The sequence below is a fragment of the Megalobrama amblycephala genome, linkage group LG19 (assembly GCF_018812025.1).
Source record: "Megalobrama amblycephala isolate DHTTF-2021 linkage group LG19, ASM1881202v1, whole genome shotgun sequence".
NCBI classification, from domain to species: Eukaryota; Metazoa; Chordata; class Actinopteri; order Cypriniformes; family Xenocyprididae; genus Megalobrama; species Megalobrama amblycephala.
In genome coordinates, this window is record NC_063062.1 from 23632621 (window position 1) to 23654384 (window position 21764).

The following is a 21764-nucleotide window of genomic DNA, read 5'->3' on the forward strand; positions in this document are numbered from 1 at the left end:
GAAAAGGACAGTAACTATTCCTTATATCACCTTCTGAACATCATCTGCATCCATTCTACTCACCTGTTTGATATCTTATGCTCTACTGTGGTCAATAAACTACCGATACCTGTTTACATCTGTGTCTGCCTCCTATGTACCGTAACACAGAGTTGTCTTAATATATTTAAGGGTTCATTATTTTTTTAAATAAATAATTATGAGAAGTGCCCTTTTTTCCACTTGAGCCCCTGCCCCCCAAAATGTCTGTGCACGAGTAAAGTCTCCTCTTTTCGTTTAGCCACTGCAGCTAAAATGCCATAGATGATAAAATCTCTTACACATATTCAGCAAGGTACACAACACACATTCCCTACACATGAGGTTAAACTACTGTCAGTCTTGATGCAGTATTGAAAATGATTCTGTCACATATACAAGGCAGACGCACTCGAGCATGAGATGTCTGCTCAAGATGGTAATAAATTCACTCAGGGAGAGAGACAATGAGAGAGAGAGAGAGATGGCAGTAAAAATATGACGTTAAACAACATGTCTTTGTTGTAATATTGTTGTAAAAAAAAAAAATATATATATATATACACATTTTTTTTTTTTTTTTCCCAGTTCTATATTTTGCATTGTGTTTCTTTCTTGTGGTCCCTTTGCAAATTCTCTCTATTTACACTTATCCAGAATACATGTTCATTGTAAGTTATATAAGACTGAGGTGGGCCACATGTGTCTATACTGTGCATTTGAGAAGACAGGATGGTCCGCTGTTTCTTAGTCTTAATTCTGAGGACACAGAGTTCTTTAGAGACCCAGAAAGCACTGCTGATCATATCTCTTCACTTCATTATCTCTCTGTCAAGGTCACAGTGAAGATAGAGGAAGATACTGCTCTTACAAAGTTTAAATTCTACAATAAAGTCTTTATACTGTGGCCTTCTTTTTAATTAAAAAGAGTTTCAAATGGAAAGTGCCAAAAATCACACACACACACATTATATATATATATAAAATTTTGGCACTTTCCATTTGAAACTCTTTTTAATTACATTTTTAAATACATTTTTAATTTACACACACATATATTATATATATACTCAGTGGCGTGCGGTCCATATAAGCTGCGAATGCTCTGCATACCCAAGCCACTCTGCAACTAATATTAACATTATAAATTACTATTAAATCCCTTGTCTGATGTGTACCATAAAGCCTACAGGATTGGTGATGCATATGTAACTCTCCATAATTTATTTATTTGCCAAACGACGGTATTTTCCTTAAATGCTGATCTACAGCAGCTTTTGCGCCTTCACGCTTTTGTTATGGAGCGTCATCATTGTCCCGCGTTCTCATTGGTTTGCTGGTCTATGCGAGTTTACATGGGCAGGATAAGCTATGAGCTTATAGCTCGCCCAAGAGGAAAAATGAGCTGCTGCCAGATCTCGATCACCGAAAATCACATTGTATTTGATAAAAATCTAACTAGACTTAGCCAAATCGGGAAACAAATCATAACTAAAACTATTTTCATAGTATTTTATTTTCTCCATAGAGAATTTTTTAAAGAAAACTTCTACAGTCCTACTGTAACTAGGCCTATCAGAGTGTTAATCGATAGTCTGTGCATTTGATAAAAGTCAGTTTGCACAATTTCAACGTATTTTTTAAAGAATAATGATATTTTTATTTATTATAGCCTCCTTATATTTATTATAATTACATTTTATTTATTTTTTTTATTTATAATAGGCTGCTAATACTTATTGAGTTATACTTATTTTTAATTATTAGTAAAAAAAAAAAAAAATACTTATGGCATACATTTAAATTGACGCCATGGTGTTTTTTATTTGTCGTGTCTGATTAAGATCTGTGTCCTAAACTGATTTGTTTCAAGGTGAATTATATTGTTTGTTTGACACTAGCGGCACCTAGCGGATTACAAAAATACAGCATATTTTGCAAACGCACCTTTCGCATTTTGCGCCTCCGTCGACTCAAACATCACAGAAGCTCTTACAGGTGCTTGTGAAGGCACGTCTCAACAGGTAAATGTAGGTACTCTCAGTAAAAGGTCCAACATATTATTACTTTTCGCTGTGATGCTATTTGTCATGAGCAAGCAAATGAGTAAACTAACACTGAAAACATGAGACACCGAGTACAGGACATTCTAAAATGCTTAAAGGTGCCCAAGAATGCTTTTTCACAAGATGTAATATAAGTCTAAGGTGTCTCCTGAATGTGTCTGTGAAGTTTCAGCTCAAAATACCCCATAGATTTTTTTTAAATTATTTTTTTAACTGCCTATTTTGGGGCATCATTAACTATACACTGATTTTGGCAGCGCCGCCCCTTTAAATCGCGTGCTCCCCGCCACACGAGCTCTCGACTATATTACAGTGCATTTACAAAGTTCACACAGCTAATATAACCCTCAAATGGATCTTTACAAGAAGTTCGTCATGCATGCTGTATGCATGCTTCGAATTATGTGAGTAAAGTATTTATTTTGATGTTTACGTTTGATTCTGTATGAGTTTGAGGCTATGCTCTGTGGCTAACGGCTAATGCTACACTGTTGGAGAGATTTATAAAGAATGAAGTTGTGTTTATGCATTATACAGACTGCACGTTTAAAAATGAAAATAGCGACGGCTCTCTTGTCTCCGTGAATACAGTAAGAAACTATGGTAACTTTAACCACATTTAACAGTACATTAGCAACATGCTAATGAAACATTTAGAAAGACAATTTACAAATATCACTAAAAATATCATGCTATCATGGATCATGTCAGTTATTGTTGCTCCATCTGCCATTTTTCGCTGTTGTTCTTGCTGGCTTGCCTTGTCTGTGCACAGATCCAGACGTTGATACTGCCTTTCCTTGTCTAATGCCTTGAACATGGGCTGGCATATATGCAAATATTGGGGTCATACATATTAATGATCCCGACTGTTACGTAACAGTCGGTGTTATGTTGAGATCCGCGTGTTTTCCGGAAGTCTTTTAAACAAATGAGTTTTATATAAGAAGGAGGAAACAATGGGGTTTGAAACTCAATGTATGTCTTTTCCATGTACTGAACTCTTGTTATTTAACTATGCCAATATAAATTAAATTTTTGATTCTAGGGCACCATTAACGTGGCTTAATTAACTAAGACAGTGTTATTACCAAACCAAACTTACTAAACATCATACTAATAAAGCATACTACAGAAAAGCAGATGAGCCCAGAATATGAACGCAACACGTTTAATTAAACATTTTCCTCCCATTAAGAAAACGCTTAATGTGACTTAATGTTTTATTAAGACAGTGACATTAAAAGACCAAACTTAGTAAACACTATACTAATAAAGCATAGTATAGGCTACAGAAAAAAAAAAAATGTTTTTGTAGAATTTGATCTTTTAATATCACTTAGTAGCCTAGGCTACATTAAGCGATGTTAAAAGCTTTTTCTTTATAACGGTTCCCTATGGGAGGAAAACGCAACGTGTAGGCTAATTAAACGAATTGCATTCATATTCTGGGCTCATCTCTTTTGCTGTACACAGTATACTTTATTAATATGGTGTTTACTGAGTTTGGTCTGTGAATATCACTGCCTTAGTACATTAAGCGTTTTAGAATGTCCATTCAATGTAACTGCATCGGCCACATTATTTCATGACACACCATCCAGCATACCCGGTTAAAAAAAGTCACCGCTCGCCACTGATACACACACATATATATATACATATGAGCAATATCACACGAGTAGCTGTACGGCTACGAGTGTGATATTGCGTTTATACAACAGTTCAACGGCACAAGTGTGTAAATAAATAAGAACAACAACGGAGTGTCTTTAAAACCCTCTTATGTGAAGCACTACTTCCTTCCGCCACGGATTCAAATCTCAAGTTGACAGTTGGACCAAGCCTCCGTTACTAATTCTAAAACGTCACTTTAGAACTAGTAACGAAGGAACGTTGAGTCACTTCATTGAAACTCATTGAATTTTGTACAGTATGAGAGAGAGAGAGAGAGAGAGAGAGAGAGAGAGAGAGAGAAGGCATATATGCAAACCTGTGCAGACCTGTGTCTGATATACTGCATTACATTCATTCAGTCGATGTCCATAATATTATATCCATTGTAAAAGTCCGTTTGAATGTCCGCTGAGGAAAGCGATCTTGTATTTATCCCTTTTACAGCTATTTTTCCATAACATCCATAACACCATAGCGCTAAAACAACTTCCTTTGCAAAAGTTCCTTTCAATTTAAAAGTCTCTTGTGACTCACTGACTCATTCTCCTATAAAGTTTTGCCGCCATCTAATGGCGTATTAATGTAACTTTCACTCAATCCATATTAAACATTAATGGACATATATAAAATAATATTTATTGAACAACAAATAAACACAATTGTCAGTCAAACGTAAAGCACTAGTGTGCCCATAACGGTTGTCAAGTGTGCGGTGGATAATTACCAAATGCCAAAAAAAAAACAAAAAAACAATGATATAGGTTTATGCTTTACGCTTGTATGTGGGTTTTACAAATATTTAACGAATGAAAAGGATTTTAAAGAGCTTGGATCCTCAAATTGTCAGTCAAACCTCATAAATCCTGTGAATGAAGTGCCGCACACAGTTTGGTCATCTCCTCTATGCAATGCAAAGGTAAATAAAGGTCTGATGTTTGAAAAAAAAAAATGGTAAAGCTTTTCTTTACTCAAAAAACAATATGTCTATAAAGGCTAATGTTTTGTGTATTTGAAGAGCGGAGAAGAGTCTTCGTCTGATTTCCCGTCTAGTTGTAGCCAATATGCTATGCTATATAAAGGATGTAAGTTATTATTATCATATGTAACATAGCAACAATTCGACTTGCTCTGGAACAAATAATAGATTAATAAGACCAAAGATTGCCCTTTTTATGTACTCAAATTTAAATATGTATCATGTTTAACCACTATAAGAGCCAGCAGTAAATCCCAGAAGCACTGCCCGAGATGAAGCTGTTGTTGCCGCATACACGATCAATGAACGGCCGCTGACACCCTGGAGCTCGCATCTCCGAAAACGTCAAAGCAAATTGTACAATAGGCGCTATTATTAAATATAAGTCACATAATTCAGGTCTAAACAACTACATTCTCGCCTAAAAAAACTATTAAAACTACAGTTCGTGGTACAACAAGTAGTATTTGTACAAATTACGGTTGATTTGATCACTTCAAGCAGAGTGATACAAACAGTGAAAAGGTAGGAGTGCTGTTATCACTGAAATATCGCATGGCTATCAGCTAATCAGATTTGAGAACCAGACAGAACTGCTGTATATAATATATATATATATATATATATATATATATATATATATATATATATATATGAGCAATTACCTATGGCACTCGGCCTGCGGCCTCGTGCCTACGGACGAATCATGATATACAGCCATGAATCACAAATCTGATATACAGCCATATCGTTTATACATATGCAATATACAGCCATATGCGTTTATACAACAGTTCGACGGCACGAGTGTGTAAATAAATAAGAACAACAACGGAATGTCTTTAAAAACCTCTTTTGTGCTGCACTACTTCCTTCCGCCACAGATTCAAATCTCAAGTTGACAGTTGAGACCAAGCCTCCGTTACTAATTCTAAAACGTCACTTTAGAACTAGTAACGAAGGAACGTTGAGTTCCTCTATTGAAACTCATTGAATTTTTTACAGTATTGAGAGAGAGAGATCGCTTGAGAGAGTAGGCCATTACCTGTCTGATATATTGCATTACATTAATTCTTCAAGTCGATGTCCATAATATTACATCCATTATAAAAGTCTGTTTGAATGTCCGCTGAGGAAAGCGATCTTGTATTTTGTCCTTTTTACAGCTATGGGAATTTTCCATAACATCCATAACACCACAGCGCTAAAACAACTTCCTTTGCAAAAGTTCCTTTCAATTTAAAAGTCTCTTGTGACTCACTGGCTGCGTCCGAAAACTGGAAAATGCTGCCTTCTGAGGACACATTTCAAGGTAGTAAGGCATCAAGGCACGTCCGAATCCAATGTTAGCTTCACTTCCTGTCTCGTGAGATACCTTGCTCAGATCGATTTTTGAAGGAAGCATAGATGTATCCTTAGCTGCCTTTGATATCCCACAATCCTGTGACAATTGAGCTAGAAAAATAAAGATGGCGTCCGAAAGTTGCGTTTGCTGCTCAGTTTGTGTATAAATGTACAATTTTGACCAACATATTTCAATTTTGATATAATTTCTATCGAGAAATTACTACTGTAATAAAAAATTAAATATTTGTTTAGTTCTCACCAAAGCTCGCGCTATATTGCTGTAGATCATTAAACTGTCACGCTGCCTCAGAAGTCTGTCCGAAATCAGTTTCGTGAGTGACCTTCATGCACAAACGCTGCCGTACAAGTCATTCTCTTATAAGACAGCGAGGTAGCAAGACAGCTACCTAGGTTTTCGGACGCAGCCAACGACTCATTCACTTGTAAAGTACTGCTGCCATCTAATGGCGTATTAATGTAACTTTCACTCAATCCATATTACGCACTAATGGACATATTTATATAAAATAATATTTATTGAACAACAAATAAACACAATTGTACAGTCAAACGTAAAGCACTAGTGTGCCCGTGACGGTTGTCTAGTGTGCCGTGGATAATTACCAAAAAATACATAAAATAAAATAAAATAAAATAAATGCTACACCTCATATCTCTATATTTCCTAATTTTTGTTTTATTTTATAAAAAAAAAAAAAATGATATAGGTCACCCTTTACTCCTGTATGTGGGTTTTACAAATATTTAAAGTACACATGAAATCAAAATTGACCTTGTAAGTTAATTATTATCATATTTAACATAGCAACAATTCGACTTGCTCTGGAACAAATAATAGATTAATAAGACCAAAGATTGCCCGTTTTATGTACTAAAATTGAATTATGTCTCATGTTTACAGATCAAGATCAAGATGGCGCCGCGCATGGCAGCCACAGTGCTTAGCTCTTCAGTGTTTGTTCTGTTTTTGTTAGTTTTTCCTGTTTTCTGTTTTTCAAACACCATCAGTTTTACCAGGGATGAACTGCTGAACATTCGGCAGTTCACACCACAAAATCTTTTACCGGATTTCGATTATTCAGACGTTTTGTTGAATGTTGTAGTCGGCGGAGCGGCAGCGCTGTTTAGACGCTTCAGGACGCGCAGACGGGGAAAGCGCGCCGGCGCCCTCGTGAAGCTCAGACAGCGCGGATTAAGAACGCCGCTGCCTAGCATCCATCTGGCGAATCTCCGCTCTCTGCCCAACAAAACGGACGAACTCCTTCTGCTCTCCCGGACAAATAAGGATTTCTCGAACTCGGCTGCTCTGTGCTTCACGGAAACCTGGCTGAACGACGCCATTCCGGACAGCGTGTTATGTCTGCCGGGCTTTCAGCTGTTTAGATCAGATCGCGACGCTGAATCAACGGGGAAATCGCGCGGCGGCGGGACGTGCTTTTACATCAACGAAAGGTGGTGTTCAGATGTAACGGTGTTAAAGAAGATGTGCTGTCCAGATCTTGAAACACTCTTCATTAACTGCAAACCGTTCTATTCGCCGCGGGAGTTTTGCTCGTTCATTCTGGTGAGCGTCTACATTCCTCCGCAAGCGCACGTGAGCTCGGCTTTACAGTTACTCGCTGATATGATCACAGAGAGCGAGCAACAACACCCGGACTCTGTTCTTATCATTCTCGGGGACTTTAATAAAGCGATTCTCTCACGTGAACTGCCCAAATACAGACAGCATGTTACTTGTCCCACCAGAGACAGTAATATACTCGACCATTGTTACACAGCAATAAAGGATGCATATCACTCTGTCCCACGGGCAGCTTTGGGGCTCTCTGATCACTGTTTAGTTCATCTCATACCAACCTACAGGCAGAAACTGAAATCAGCTAAACCTGTAGCAAAGACTGTAAAGAGATGGACCACCGAAACAGAGCGGGCTTTACAAGCCTGTTTCGAATGGACTGATTGGAGTGTTTTTGAAGTTGCTGCCACCGATCTGGACGAGCTCACAGAGACTGTTACATCATATATCAGTTTCTGTGAGGATCTGTGCATTCCTACAAAGACTCATTTATCTTACAACAATGACAAACCCTGGTTCACTGCAAAACTCAGCCAGCTCCGTCAGGCCAAAGAAGATGCTCGCAGAAAAGGGGACAGAGTCTTGTACAAACAGGCCAAATACACACTGGAAAAGGAGATCAGAGTGGCAAAGAGGAATTATTCTGATAAACTTCGGAATCAGTTCTCTTCTAATGACACAGCTTCAGTGTGGAAAGGTCTGAAAGACATTACCAACTACAAGACACCATCCCCCAGCTCTGTGGAGAATCAACGACTGGCAGACGATCTGAATGGGTTTTATTGCAGGTTTGAAAAATCACCATTCACACCTCCATCAACCCCACTCTCCCCCACACCTGCAATTCAGTTCAGTGAAGATGACGTGCGCCAGGTCTTCAGAAAGAACAAGAGAAGAAAGGCACCAGGCCCAGACAGCGTTTCACCAGCCTGTCTGAAAACCTGCGCTGACCAGCTGGCCCCCATCTTCACACAGATCTTCAACAGATCACTGGAGCTGTGCGAAGTCCCCTCATGCTTCAAACGCTCCACCATCATCCCTGTCCCAAAGAAACCCAAAATTACTGGACTAAATGACTACAGACCTGTGGCTCTAACGTCTGTGGCCATGAAGTCATTTGAAAGACTGGTTCTGGCTTTTCTGAAGGACATCACTGGACCCTTACTGGACCCCCTGCAGTTTGCTTACCGAGCAAACAGGTCTGTGGATGATGCAGTCAATATGGGACTGCATTATGTTCTCCAGCATCTGGACAGACCAGGGTCTTATGTGAGGATCCTGTTTGTGGACTTCAGCTCTGCTTTTAACACCATTGTCCCATCACTCCTCCAGCCTAAACTAACTCAGCTCTCCGTGCCCACCTCTGTCTGTCAGTGGATCACCAGCTTCCTGACAGACAGGCAGCAGCTAGTGAGGCTGGGGAAATTCTCATCCAGCACCCTCACCATCAGCACCGGCGCCCCTCAGGGCTGTGTGCTCTCCCCACTGCTCTTCTCCCTCTACACCAACGACTGCACCTCTAAAGACCCCTCTGTCAAGCTCCTGAAGTTTGCGGATGACACCACACTGATCGGCCTCATCCAGGACGGTGACGAGTCTGCTTACAGACTGGAGGTTGAACAGCTGGCTGTCTGGTGCAGTCTTAACAACCTGGAGCTCAACACGCTCAAGACAGTGGAGATGATCGTGGACTTCAGGAAAAACCCACCTGCTCTCCCCCCACTCACCATCATGAACAGCACTGTGACTGCAGTGGAGTCATTCAGGTTCCTGGGCACCACCATCTCCCAGGACCTGAAGTGGGACAACCACATCGAGTCCATTGTGAAAAAGGCCCAGCAGAGGTTGTACTTCCTTCGCCAGCTGAGGAAGTTCAACCTACCACAGGAGCTGCTGAAACAGTTCTACTCTGCCATCATTGAATCCATCCTCTGCACTTCAATTACCGTCTGGTTCAGCTCAGCTACCAAATCTGACCTCAGAAGACTACAGAGGGTAGTCCGGTCTGCTGAGCGAATCATTGGCACAACCCTCCCCACTCTCCAAGAACTGTACTTATCCAGAGTGAGAAAAAGGGCAAAGAAGATCACTCTGGACCCCTCACATCCAGCACACTCCCTCTTTGAACTGTTGCCATCCGGTCGACGCTACAGAGCCCTGAGCACCAGAACGACCAGACACAGGAACAGTTTCTTCCCTCAAGCAATCCATCTCATGAACACTTGACAAACACGGAACACACAACACTATTACATATTATTTACTTAAAACACTTATTTATATCTCAATTTGCACACATAATTGTACATACAATTGTCTATAATATATATTGTCTTTTGCTTTTTTTGCACTTTGTCTATCTTGTAAATTTGTATATTATTATTTTATTCTTTTTATTATGTGTCTTGTCTTGTCGCTGTTACTCTGTTGCACTGTGGAGCTTCTGTCACTAAAACAAATTTCTAGTATGTGTAAACAACATACCTGGCAATAAAGCTCTTTCTGATTCTGATTCTGATTCTGATGTTTAACCACAATAAGAACCAGCGCCAAATCCCAGAATCACTGGCCGAGATGAAGCTGTTGTCGGCACGTACACGACCCCTGAACGGTCGTTGACGGCCTGGAGCTCGCATCTGCGAAAACGTCAAAACAAATTGTAAAAAAATTTCAGGTCCAAACAACTACATTCTTGCCTAAAAAACCTCTTAAAACTACAGTTTGTGATATAACAAATGTAGTATTCGCAAAAATTGCATTGGATTTGCTCATCCGCCATGACGGTCACTTCAAGCAGAGTGATACAAACGGTGAAAAGGTAGGAGTGCTGTTATCACTGAAATATTGCACGGCTATCAGCCAATCAGATTCAAGAACCAGACAGAACTGTTATATATATATATATATATATATATATATATATATATATATATATATATATATATATATATATATATATGAAATGAACATTCCAATAATGGATTATCATAAAAAAAAAAGAAAAAAAAAGAGAGAGACTTTTGTTCTATGCATCGGTTGTTGATTGGATTTTGATTCCTGCATTGGTGATCATGGTTTTGAATATCGATACATCTGGATCATGGATTAAAGACTACTGAAGTTATCGTTCTGAGTCATTTGTGTTGAATTGCTCAGCAGTTCGACAATTGCACTGTTATGTTGATATTGTTGAGCACTTAACCTAACCACTAAACCTTAACCACTTCTCAACAACATAAAACACATAAAGCAAGCAGATAAAGTAGAGTCCAAAAACATATAATGCCTCGCACACCTGACAAGCCAAGACTGATCACACCGGTATGATTGTATGTGTCAAAGGGTTAACTGTCTGTCCCAATTTTTGAGCATAAACATGAAAATGACTTTTCCAACTTAAATTGTTAAAAATCCTGAATACTTCTGAGCACAGACTTAAAGTGCAATATGTAATATTTTTGCAGTAAAATATCCAAAAACCACTAGGCCAGTGTTATATATTTTGTTCACTTGAGTACTTACCACATCCCGATTTACAACTATTTGTAAATCATGAGAAAATTGCAATTTTAACCAAGACTCTGGGACGTGTGAGGAGTCGCCTGTCAATTGCGTCATGTCCGCGTTAACCTTGGTTTCCGGTTTTATTTTGTATAAACCATGGAAACACCAAAGATGCTTTAAAATATTACACATTTTAATAGACAAGGGAACATCTGTTTTGATATAATAATAGACATAAAACAAATTGTTGTTATATAGCTCAACACATTTAGTCTTATGCTGCGTTCACACCAGACGCGACTTGTGCGAATAAATCGCGCTATTCGCGCGTAGTTGGACGCTTGAACATTTTGAGTTTACTCGCTTCATTCGCACATGAAAATCCCTTCACAACAGACGCGAATTCGCGTCATGAGAGGGGCTCTCCCGCTCCTTTATGTGTCCCAGACTCTCCCACTGCTTTCTGTACACTTCCTCTGAATAAAGAGAACTTGTCAGTGGGGAAATAATTGTAAATTACAGCGAATAAGCTCAATTGGTCGTCTTTAGTTGGCTTGTATATATATATATATATATATATATATATATATATATATATATATATAGCTCAAATTGAGTAAAGACCGTTTTTTACAACTTATCAGATTATCCGACCTCCTCACTCACTTTCTTTGAAACACGATCCTTTTTATTTCTGTTTCTATAAATGTATGAAGATGTACAGCGATGATGATTTTGTCCTCCATTGTTGTTTCGAATTTCTGCCTCAGCTCGCTACGTCACGTCACTACTAGAGCAAGCTCCTGATTGGTTAACGCGGCGCAGAAATTCGCCAAAGTTCAGATTTTTCGACTTGCACGATTCGCGCGAATCACGTCATTCGCGCCGCAGGATGTCAATTTGCGTCTTTGCATTGACTTAACATGTAAATCACTCACGCTTACCGCTTCATTCGCGTCCGGTGTGAACGCATCATTATTGTTTAAATCAACTCCAACTCCCCAACTCCAATCCCTATATTTTGCACCGTCCGTTGAGATGGAGACCACATGTCCCAAGATTCCGCTCTAAAACTTGGCGTCTTCAAGCTATGCCTTTGTTTTGAATAGGCTTTTAGCAACCTCTAGCGGACAAAATTATTACATATTGTACCTTTAAGTTTGATATCTTTTTAAAGAGAACAGTTCACAGATTATTGTTTATTATATGTGTTTATATTTTATATAAAATATATATTTCACAAAATATGTTCAACACTAAAAACTTCAAGAAAAGCTAAATATATGAACAAGTTATTTGCCAAATTTTTGGTTTATATCTCAAAAAAAGAACTTTCAGTAAGATTTTTTTGTGCACAGTACCAAACTTTTTCACTAGATGACATTCAGACTCCACCGGTGACCATATATGGACTCTTCGATTTCCATATATGGTTTGAGTGATCTGCAGTGTTGGGTAAGTTACTCAAAAAAATAATCCACTACAAATTATAAATTACTACATTAAAATTGTAATTTGATTACATTACTGATTACTGCATTTAAAAAGTAATCAGATTACTAATTACTTTACATTCAAGTTACTTTGAAACCTACAAAAATACACCACAAACTGAGGTCCCACTTTATATTAAGTGGCCTTAACTACTATGTACTTACATTTAAATTATTCATTTGATACAGTGCACTTATTGTGTACATACATGTCTTTACATTGTACTTATATTTTAAAAACACCTGCATTTAATTACATCTGTAATTAATTTCTGTATTTACATTTATAATTACACTGTTGACCCATCCTTTACACCTTACCCTTACCCTTACCCCTACCCTTAAACCTACCCTTACCACCAAAGCTTTCCCTAACCTTACCCGTATCCCACCTCAATAGCAGCAAAAGTGTTTTGCAATTCAATATGAACCCAATAGGTACATTGTACTTATTTTTTGATGTAAGTACATAGTAGTTAAGGCCACTTAATATAAAGTGGGACCAAAATATTCGTTAATCATCTATAGGTAGCTTATTCATTCTAATGTAATCATAACAGTCGCATGAGGGCGCTCAATGACCATGTCATCTGTGAGCATGAGATTGTAACAAACTAAAAATAACTTTATTAAAACTAATAAATATATGAAATTTTGTACACTTGTTAATGTTTATTTTTGTTTGCAGTTTTTTTTAATAGTGTTTAATGATTATGAACCCATATTAAGTATGACAAACCATATAATCAATGAAACTACAAAGCTGGCAGGTATGTATGATTACAAAATGAAGTCATTAAGATTGTTATTAATATTATTTTATAAAGTAACATGTAAGATAAAAGTAGTTTTATCACGTGTTGAGCCGTTTCTGTGACAGCTCCAGCTCTCCGATGCAGTTATAGGCTATGTCAGCGTCCGAATTCACTCACTTCATGTTGTTCACTCTTTGCAGATATAGTGCACTCAAATGGCATACACTATTATAGGGATTAGTGAGTCAGTGAACGAGTGAGCGGTTTCGGACACAGCTTAAACATGCCTTGCTGTGTGTAGCGTGTGTGGTAGCTGAATTGTGTTTATGTTTGTATGTAACTGCATTAAAGACAGGAAAAAATTGCTGAAAACATTATAATAACATTTGAAAACAGTATTGTTCAGAAGTTAACTTTCCCTTCAGATCCTGAACAAAAATCCAATCTAGCTTGTTTAGGCGAGGTTGGACCACTCTCGTCTTGGGAGCGGGTATCCTCCTCCACGCGTTCTCCGGTGATTCATAATGATGCATCCACCATTTAAAATGTAATGCGTTACATTACTGCGTTATCAGGAAAAGTTACTTTGTAACGCGTTATACCCAACTCTGGTGATCTGAACTATATTTTTCCATACTTTATGAAGTAGACATTGTATTCAGAAGTAGTATTGGCAGAAATGTTAATATTTGATTTGATTTCAATCTCTAAAATACACATAAAAAACACACAGAAAGAATCAGAGCGTGTTTTATAGTTTGGGACCACATCACAAATGAAGAATCTATCGTTATTTATCTATTGCTATGTCATTTCTTTCAAAACCAAATATGAAAACTAGAGGGGAAGGGACAGTCTTAAAAATAGTGGTTAAAAACATCTTTATAAATCATAAATTCAGATATTTATTTTTTGTAATGTGTGAAAAGTATTGATACATGATTGTATGTTCCCTTTCAGTTGATCACGTTCAGTGTCACGTCGGAACATAGCAACGAATTGGTACCTTTGAGTGTAAACTAAATGAGCCAGTGCACAAGAGAGCCTTTGCACCCTGCAGATAACAAATAAAGTCAGTCTTGCTGTGACCTTCCCCTGTGCGCTTCACTTGAAAAGAGCATTATTTCCCTAAAAGAGCAGCACGGGTGCATCTTTGAAAAGACGTCATTTCCGTATGTTTCTGGATGCGGTTGTTTATGCTGGTCACATCTCGCCTTTCTCGTAAGGTACACACTTCTTAGCATGTGTGCCTTCGAGCTGTCGGCTGACAGCGCAGGTTGTCACGGCAACTCTGCACGTCTTTCAGCGCTCTAGATGTGCGCTCGGATTGGATGATTGGTTTCTGGGGGCTCAGTGTAACACATAAATTGCCTTGGCCCATCCTGTGCCTTTCTTTCTGGATGCATGCAAAGAAATTAGGCAGTATGGAGGCACATTTGTGTCAATATGAAATGCCAAATGTGCCAAAATCGTTTTTTTTTTTTTTCTTTCTCTCTCTCACTACCCTCGATGGTGGAGGGATTGTGGGAACTCCCCAGGCGGACAGTTGCAGTGCATGCCCGCAAAGTGCTGACACCTGGTGGTGTCATCTGCAATGTCAGCCCAGCACCTGTAAGATAACAGCAGCTCCAGCTGCTAAAGTTTACAAGGCTGATGGACAGGCCACCTCTGCCCTGCATGGGATGACCACCTGCAACTCTAACTCTCAACTCTAGTTCTAAGCCAGAATTGATGCAGGAACTGCATACAGTGACTGACCGTAATGAATGTCACAGCGCAGGCCGTCACTGCTGAGGACTGTGCCTAGCGGTTCTCTGCAGTCCAAAAGCAGGCTGAGGCTGTGAAAAGCATGCGCAGACATGCTACCAGGCCTTCGCGGGGTGCCTCTCATTCTGCTTGTTGGCAAGGGTGTCCGTACCCTGTGGCAAAAAAAAGAACGCTCCGGCATGGCCAGCTTAACCGGAGGAGGGCAGGGTGGTGATTCTTTGTTCTGCCACTGGCTTTACAGCTAGTGCAGTGAGGAACTGTTTCCTTTATCTCTGGTTCTCAAGAGGGTGGGTATGACACTGAAGAGGGGGATGTGAATGGCAAGGCACACTATGTGGTCTCTGCGAGACAGAGATCTTAGGTGACCTACTTCCACCGGTGGTAGACACCATCACTTTAGCGAGAGCCTCTACAGGCATGCCTACGCTTTGAAGTGGAACCTGTTCTTTGAGTGGTGTTCTCTTTGAGATGCCCTCCGGAGATGCCCGATCAGGGTCATACTTTTTTTCCTGCAGGAAGGGTTGCAGTGAAGGCTGTCTCCCTCCACTCTGGAGGTGTATGTTGCCGCTGTCACCACACATCATGATGCAATAGACGGTAAGTCACTGGGGAAGCACGACCTGATCATTAAATTACTTATGGGTGTGAGAAGATTAAATCCTCCTCGCCCTCATTTCATACCATCTTGGGATCTCTCTTTGGTCCTTATGGCTGTGATGGAATTTTTTAATTAATCATAACTAACATTTCTTTTTCCTTGCAGGAATAACATTTATATGCTTTTGAAACCTAAATGTCCTCAAACTTTGGGCCTAAGTCAGTGCGTGTCTGAATCATGTCCAAATATAAGAAAAGGGAAAATTAAACTGAGGGACAGCTAGACAACTATCTAAATATAATAGCCCCATGATATTGAGTAACCAACGAACTAATAAACACATGAATTGGGCAGATCTTGCTTTACCTAGTAACAGAAGGGTTTGACATATGAAGAACCAATCATAATGTAGAATGCTTTACCATGCTCCTATCCTATATAAACTGTTGTATTCTTTTTGCTGGTGGGATTCTCTGTGATTGATACGCGGTCCTCCGGCCATGATTAAAGCATATTCTAAAGGCCCCGGTATACTTCAAATGAAGTTCTTTTTCGTTCGAAATTTCGAAATGCGTGACCAGCGATATACTGTAAAGAACATCTGACGCCACCCACACTGCTGAGAGCAACGGTTAGATGAATATGTAAATATTTGCTGTACACTTTCTTCTCAGTAACAAAATAAACACAACAAAAATGAGAAAACAGCAAGCATTTATTACAGAAAGCATCAGAAAAGCGTCTGATCATAACAACATGGGTATGTTAGCAAGAGCTCTGCAAATTAGCACTCCAGTCACGTCACGTCGTCATAGCACTTTATTCAATAGATTGCTTAAAATCAAGCAGCTTTACAGTATCAAACATGAAAAACAGTGTTAGTGCCTCATTTTTTTACAAGCACAACTTCATTTTGTACTATTTAAGCAGCTATCCAGTGTGTTCATATTTTCAACCGCAGAGATCTTACGTCGACGAACTCAAACACACGAAATGAGTCAAAGACAGATCCCACGTGAGTGAAGGCGGAGCCTCGGCGCACACCTCCTATTACGTTATCATCACGGACCAATGGTAGTACGAAGGTGTTTTGCAGCTGGAGCAAACCTTTCCTGAGAGTTTGCTTTAGAAAGCCGTTTCGAACTTCCAAAAAGAACACAAAACGAACTTCGTTTTGGCCTGATTTTGTTCGAAATTATGTCACATCAGTTTGTTATTCGATTTCGTTTGAAGTATACCGGGGCCTTAAGACAACAACTGGAGACTCTGGTTATTGTGCAGCGCTCCAACTTAGACACTTGAAATCTATTTTCCAGGTTTAGTGTCGTAGGGGACGAGATGTCGTTCATCTCAGAGTGAGACTCTTAGGCAGGGTTGATTGCGGTCAGGAAACTATAACTCTTAGACATCATATGCGGTCAGAGCAGTTACACTTAGGCGTCAACCTTTGCGGGCAGAGTGGGATTCACCTGAGGATAATTCCTGTAGGTGTCAGGGACACCAGGTTAATTTAGGTCAGGTGTGAAGGGGAAATCTACCACATGGCCTCACAAGTAGAACCCTTCAAACCTTTGAAGTTGTCACGAATGTGGCCTCTGTAGCTCCCTCCGATCACCACCAGAGGGTTCCCTCACCTGTTCCATAACCCTGTACCTGGTCCTAATTACCCACACACCTGATTCCTATCCCCTGGACTATTTAAGCACACTCACACTCTCACCCATTGCGAAGTCTTGTTTTGCCCCGGTTGACACTACTGAGCGTTTTTCCTTGTGATCTGTATTCTTGTGTATGACCTTGGACTGTTTATTCTAGTGATGGGAAACCGAGGATTTCTGAAGCATTTGAGGCTTTTATAAAATTGTATTTCGCATTAGCAACATCTGGTGGTCAGACTTGTTTTCTGCACCATATCTAGATCATCATGGAGCAGATCTACGGTTTGAAAAAGCATGTCACCAAACAAAGCGTCGGAAGTCCGTGACATACGGAATCACTCTTGCCTTGGATCAATACAGTTCTATCTAATCTGACCCCATCTAAATTCATTTGTGACAATGAGACCACAACTTGTGTCATGTGAAGCCTGGTCAATGGATTCACATATTGATCAATAATATAAAATATACAATGATGTGATCATAACTGACGTGAGTAGTTGAAAAAATATTTCGGATGAGCTGTTTTACCCTTATGTTTTGTTCAGGGTCTCTGAGACCCCAGCAATAAAACATAATTAAATGCATTTTCCTTTTATGCATTAGGTGAAGTGCCATCTTTTTTTCAAATCAGTTGTCCCAATTTTCCGATACTGCATGGCGTTCGAAGCTTCAAACGTCATCAATCACATGGGTTGTGGTCGTGTCAAGGCGCAGATCCTCAATCTCACCTGGATACGGACCCGGGCCATATCCAGGTGAGAATGAAGACCTGCGCCTTGACACGACCACAACACAGCCCTGAAGTGTCAGCAGAGATTGAGTCAACTAGATCATCCACTGTGAAGGCCTCATCGACACGACAGCCAGTGGCACAGCTCCTCAACAAACCATCCATACCGGCATGAAGAATATGATCCTCAACTGGATGGAACTGGAATAAATACTTTGAATGTTGTGATCCCATCGGACTTATGATAGCTACCTGAATCGTAACTAAGCACTGTTCGCCAGAGGAGAACTGGCCCCCCGACGAAGCCTGGTTTCTTCCAAGGTTTTTTTCTCCATTTTAACACCTGTTTGCCACCTGATGTCACCTGTTGGAGTTTGGGTTCCTTGCCGCTGTCGCCTTTTGGCTTGCTTAGCTAGGGACACTTGACATTTGACTTGACATTTGATATTCAACAGTGCCTTGATCTGCCTGCATTGACACAATTTTCTTTAAGAGCTGTTGTGCAGCCAAAATTATATACCAGTTATCACTGTAAAGCTGCTTTGACACAATCGGCATTGTAAAAAGCGCTATATAAATAAAGGTGACTTGACTTGACTTGACATGGTATTGTCATTTCGATATAAGCATCGGTACAGTGTGTGATACAATAGTGCTTTGAAAGCTGCGTCGGAGCATCGGAGCCCCAGTATCAACCATCCTATCACTAGTTTATTCTCAACGTGATTGTTTGCTGCCTGCCCTGTTCATTCCCTGCCTGGATATCTGGATTACCCTGCCTTTCCTACGACCTGCCCTGACCCATTGCCTGTCCCTGTTTACATTGTTTGTGTCTCAACAACCCGCGTTATACACCACTGACGAGAGTCGCATCGCATTCATGTGCTCCTTGTTAACGGGTAAAGCTTTAGAATGGGCCACTGTGGTGTGGAGTGACAGCCGTCCAAAGTTCACATCATTCAACAAATTCCTACAACGTTTTCGTGAGATTTTTGAGCACTCTGAAGGGGGAAAGGAGGCCGGAGAGTTACTACTGGCTCTACGCCAAGGCAAACAGATGGCAGCTGAATATGCTCTCACGTTTCAAACGCTGGCGGCTCAGACAACTTGGGTGGATGACACAATAAAATTATTGTTCCGTAAAGGTTTAAACATGGAACTTCAGTCAGAACTTACCTGCCGTGACGAAGGGAAGACTCTGACTCATTTCATTGATCTGGCTATCCGCATCGACAACTTAATTCATTCACGCGTCCTCTGAGGAATGTTATGTCACTCACTCCTGCCACTTCAACAACCCCAGATCAAGAACGCATGCAAATCGGCTACACTCACCTGTCCTCTGAAGAGAGAGAGCGACGTGTCCAGCAAAGACTCTGCCTCTGTTGTGGTCAACCCGGTCATCTGAGAGCATCATGTCCCACTCGACCAGCAACCAGAAACTCCACTGCGGTGAGTTCATCACATCCCTCTCCTAATATTAAAATTCCTGCCAAACTCATGTATAATGATAGCTCTGTCAATGCCACAGCCATGATTGAATCTGAACTCTGATTTCCCTAAAACTCATAACATTCTATTAATTCCCTGTGATCGCTTCAACTCTCACATCCATACTCAAGAAGGGAGGCACTCGACTATCCTGGTCACCAGCATCAGAGGGAGGTTTTCAGAAGCTGAAATAACTGTTCAATACCGCACCTATCTTACATCACCCTGACCCCAAACGAAAATTCTTAGTGGAAGTTGACACATCCAGCACCTGTATTGGAGCAATACTATCCCAATTGACAAGGCAACCCGCCCTACTCCAGAAAACTCACCCCTACCGAGCAGAACTACGATGTGGGGATCGAGAACTTCTTGCCATGAAAGCAGCATTCGAACAGTGGCGGCATTAGTTGGAGAGAAGTAAACACCCTTTCACTGTACGAACTGATCATCAGAATCTATAATATCTGCGTTCAGTAAAGAGACTCAACCCCAGACAAGCAAGATGGTCATTGTTCTTCACCAGATTTCAATTTACAGTAACTTACTGACCCAGGTCCAAGAACATCAAGGCCGATGCTCTCTCCAGACAATTCGAGTCTGCACTATCACCTCCTACCAATGAACCCATTCTATCTCCCACTATCATCTTAGCACCAGTTCAATGGGACATTGTGACAGAGATCACAGACGCTCACCATTCTGAACCACCTCCTCCGAACTGCCCTCCAGACCACACTTATGTACCAAAAGCCCTGCGTAATCGAGTCATACAATGGCTACACAATTCACTCAGCTCAGGCCATCCAGGTATTGCAGCTACTGTCCAACTCACCAACAACCGATTCTGGTGGCCCTCTCTACAATCTGAAATCATAACCTTCATTCGCAATTGTACAGTCTGCCAAACCACGAGCAAAGTCATCACACCAAGTTCCCGCTGGTCTACTACAACCATTACCCATTCCACAGCGCTCTTGGTCTCACATTGTCATCGTTTTTGTCACAGATCTCTCCAACTGTCGCCGGCCAATAGGATTGTCGTGATTTGATAATTGTTTTCAGACACCGGTTCATGAGGAGGCGTTCCCCAAAGACGTTTTCTTAAATCCTGCACCGACTAAACTGCTAGACAGAGAGAGAATAACAGCCAGGGGATCTCAGCATGCAGACAGAACTGAAACAAAAAAGAGAACACATGCACAACGAATCCCATAAAGCAAAACAAATAAACAATTGAGCACAACATAACACACAGTTGCACATCACGACACATGCAATGAACCAGCAGAGAACATGAGGAAAACGAGCACAATATAAAGGGAAGGAACACATGAGAAACATGTGAGCACACTCAAGTTAACGAGGACTAGTTAAGGACTAAATAAGAGGATGTGGTAAAGGGAAACAAGGAGTCAGGAAAAGAGTAGCACATGGCCAATGCAAACAAAGACAAAGCCCTGTGCTCAAACACAAAACAAGCATTAACCCTAAACAAACAACAAACATTAACCCTATGTAACACTCCAGTTAGTATGCCAGGAGGATACACTAAATAAGGGGAACGTTTGTGTCACTTAAACAGCACAAAACAAAAAAAAGAATAAAACGGGAGACAGATGTTCATTAATAAACCCAAGTGTATTTACAATTCAGTCCGTGTACATACAAAAAAACACGTTAAACATCCAAGGTGAAAAATGTGTATAAATAAGATAAGATAAGATAAGATAAGATAAGAGATAAGATAAACCTTTATTCGTCCCACAGTGGGGAAATTTCTTTGTTACAGCAGCATGAAAAAGAAAATAAAAAATAAGTGCAAATATATAAAAGAATAAACGAATAAGACATACTATAATATTACAAGTATATACACAACACAATATATAAATACAGATGAGAGAAAGTACGTATTGCAGGTTGTATTGCACACAGGTGGTATTGCACATATTGCAGGTAATATTGCACGTATTTCAGATGATATTGCACATATTGCAGGTAATAATGCACGTATTACAGATAATATTGCACACAGTAGTATTATTAAATAATAGAACAGTAAAAACAGTAACTATTACACC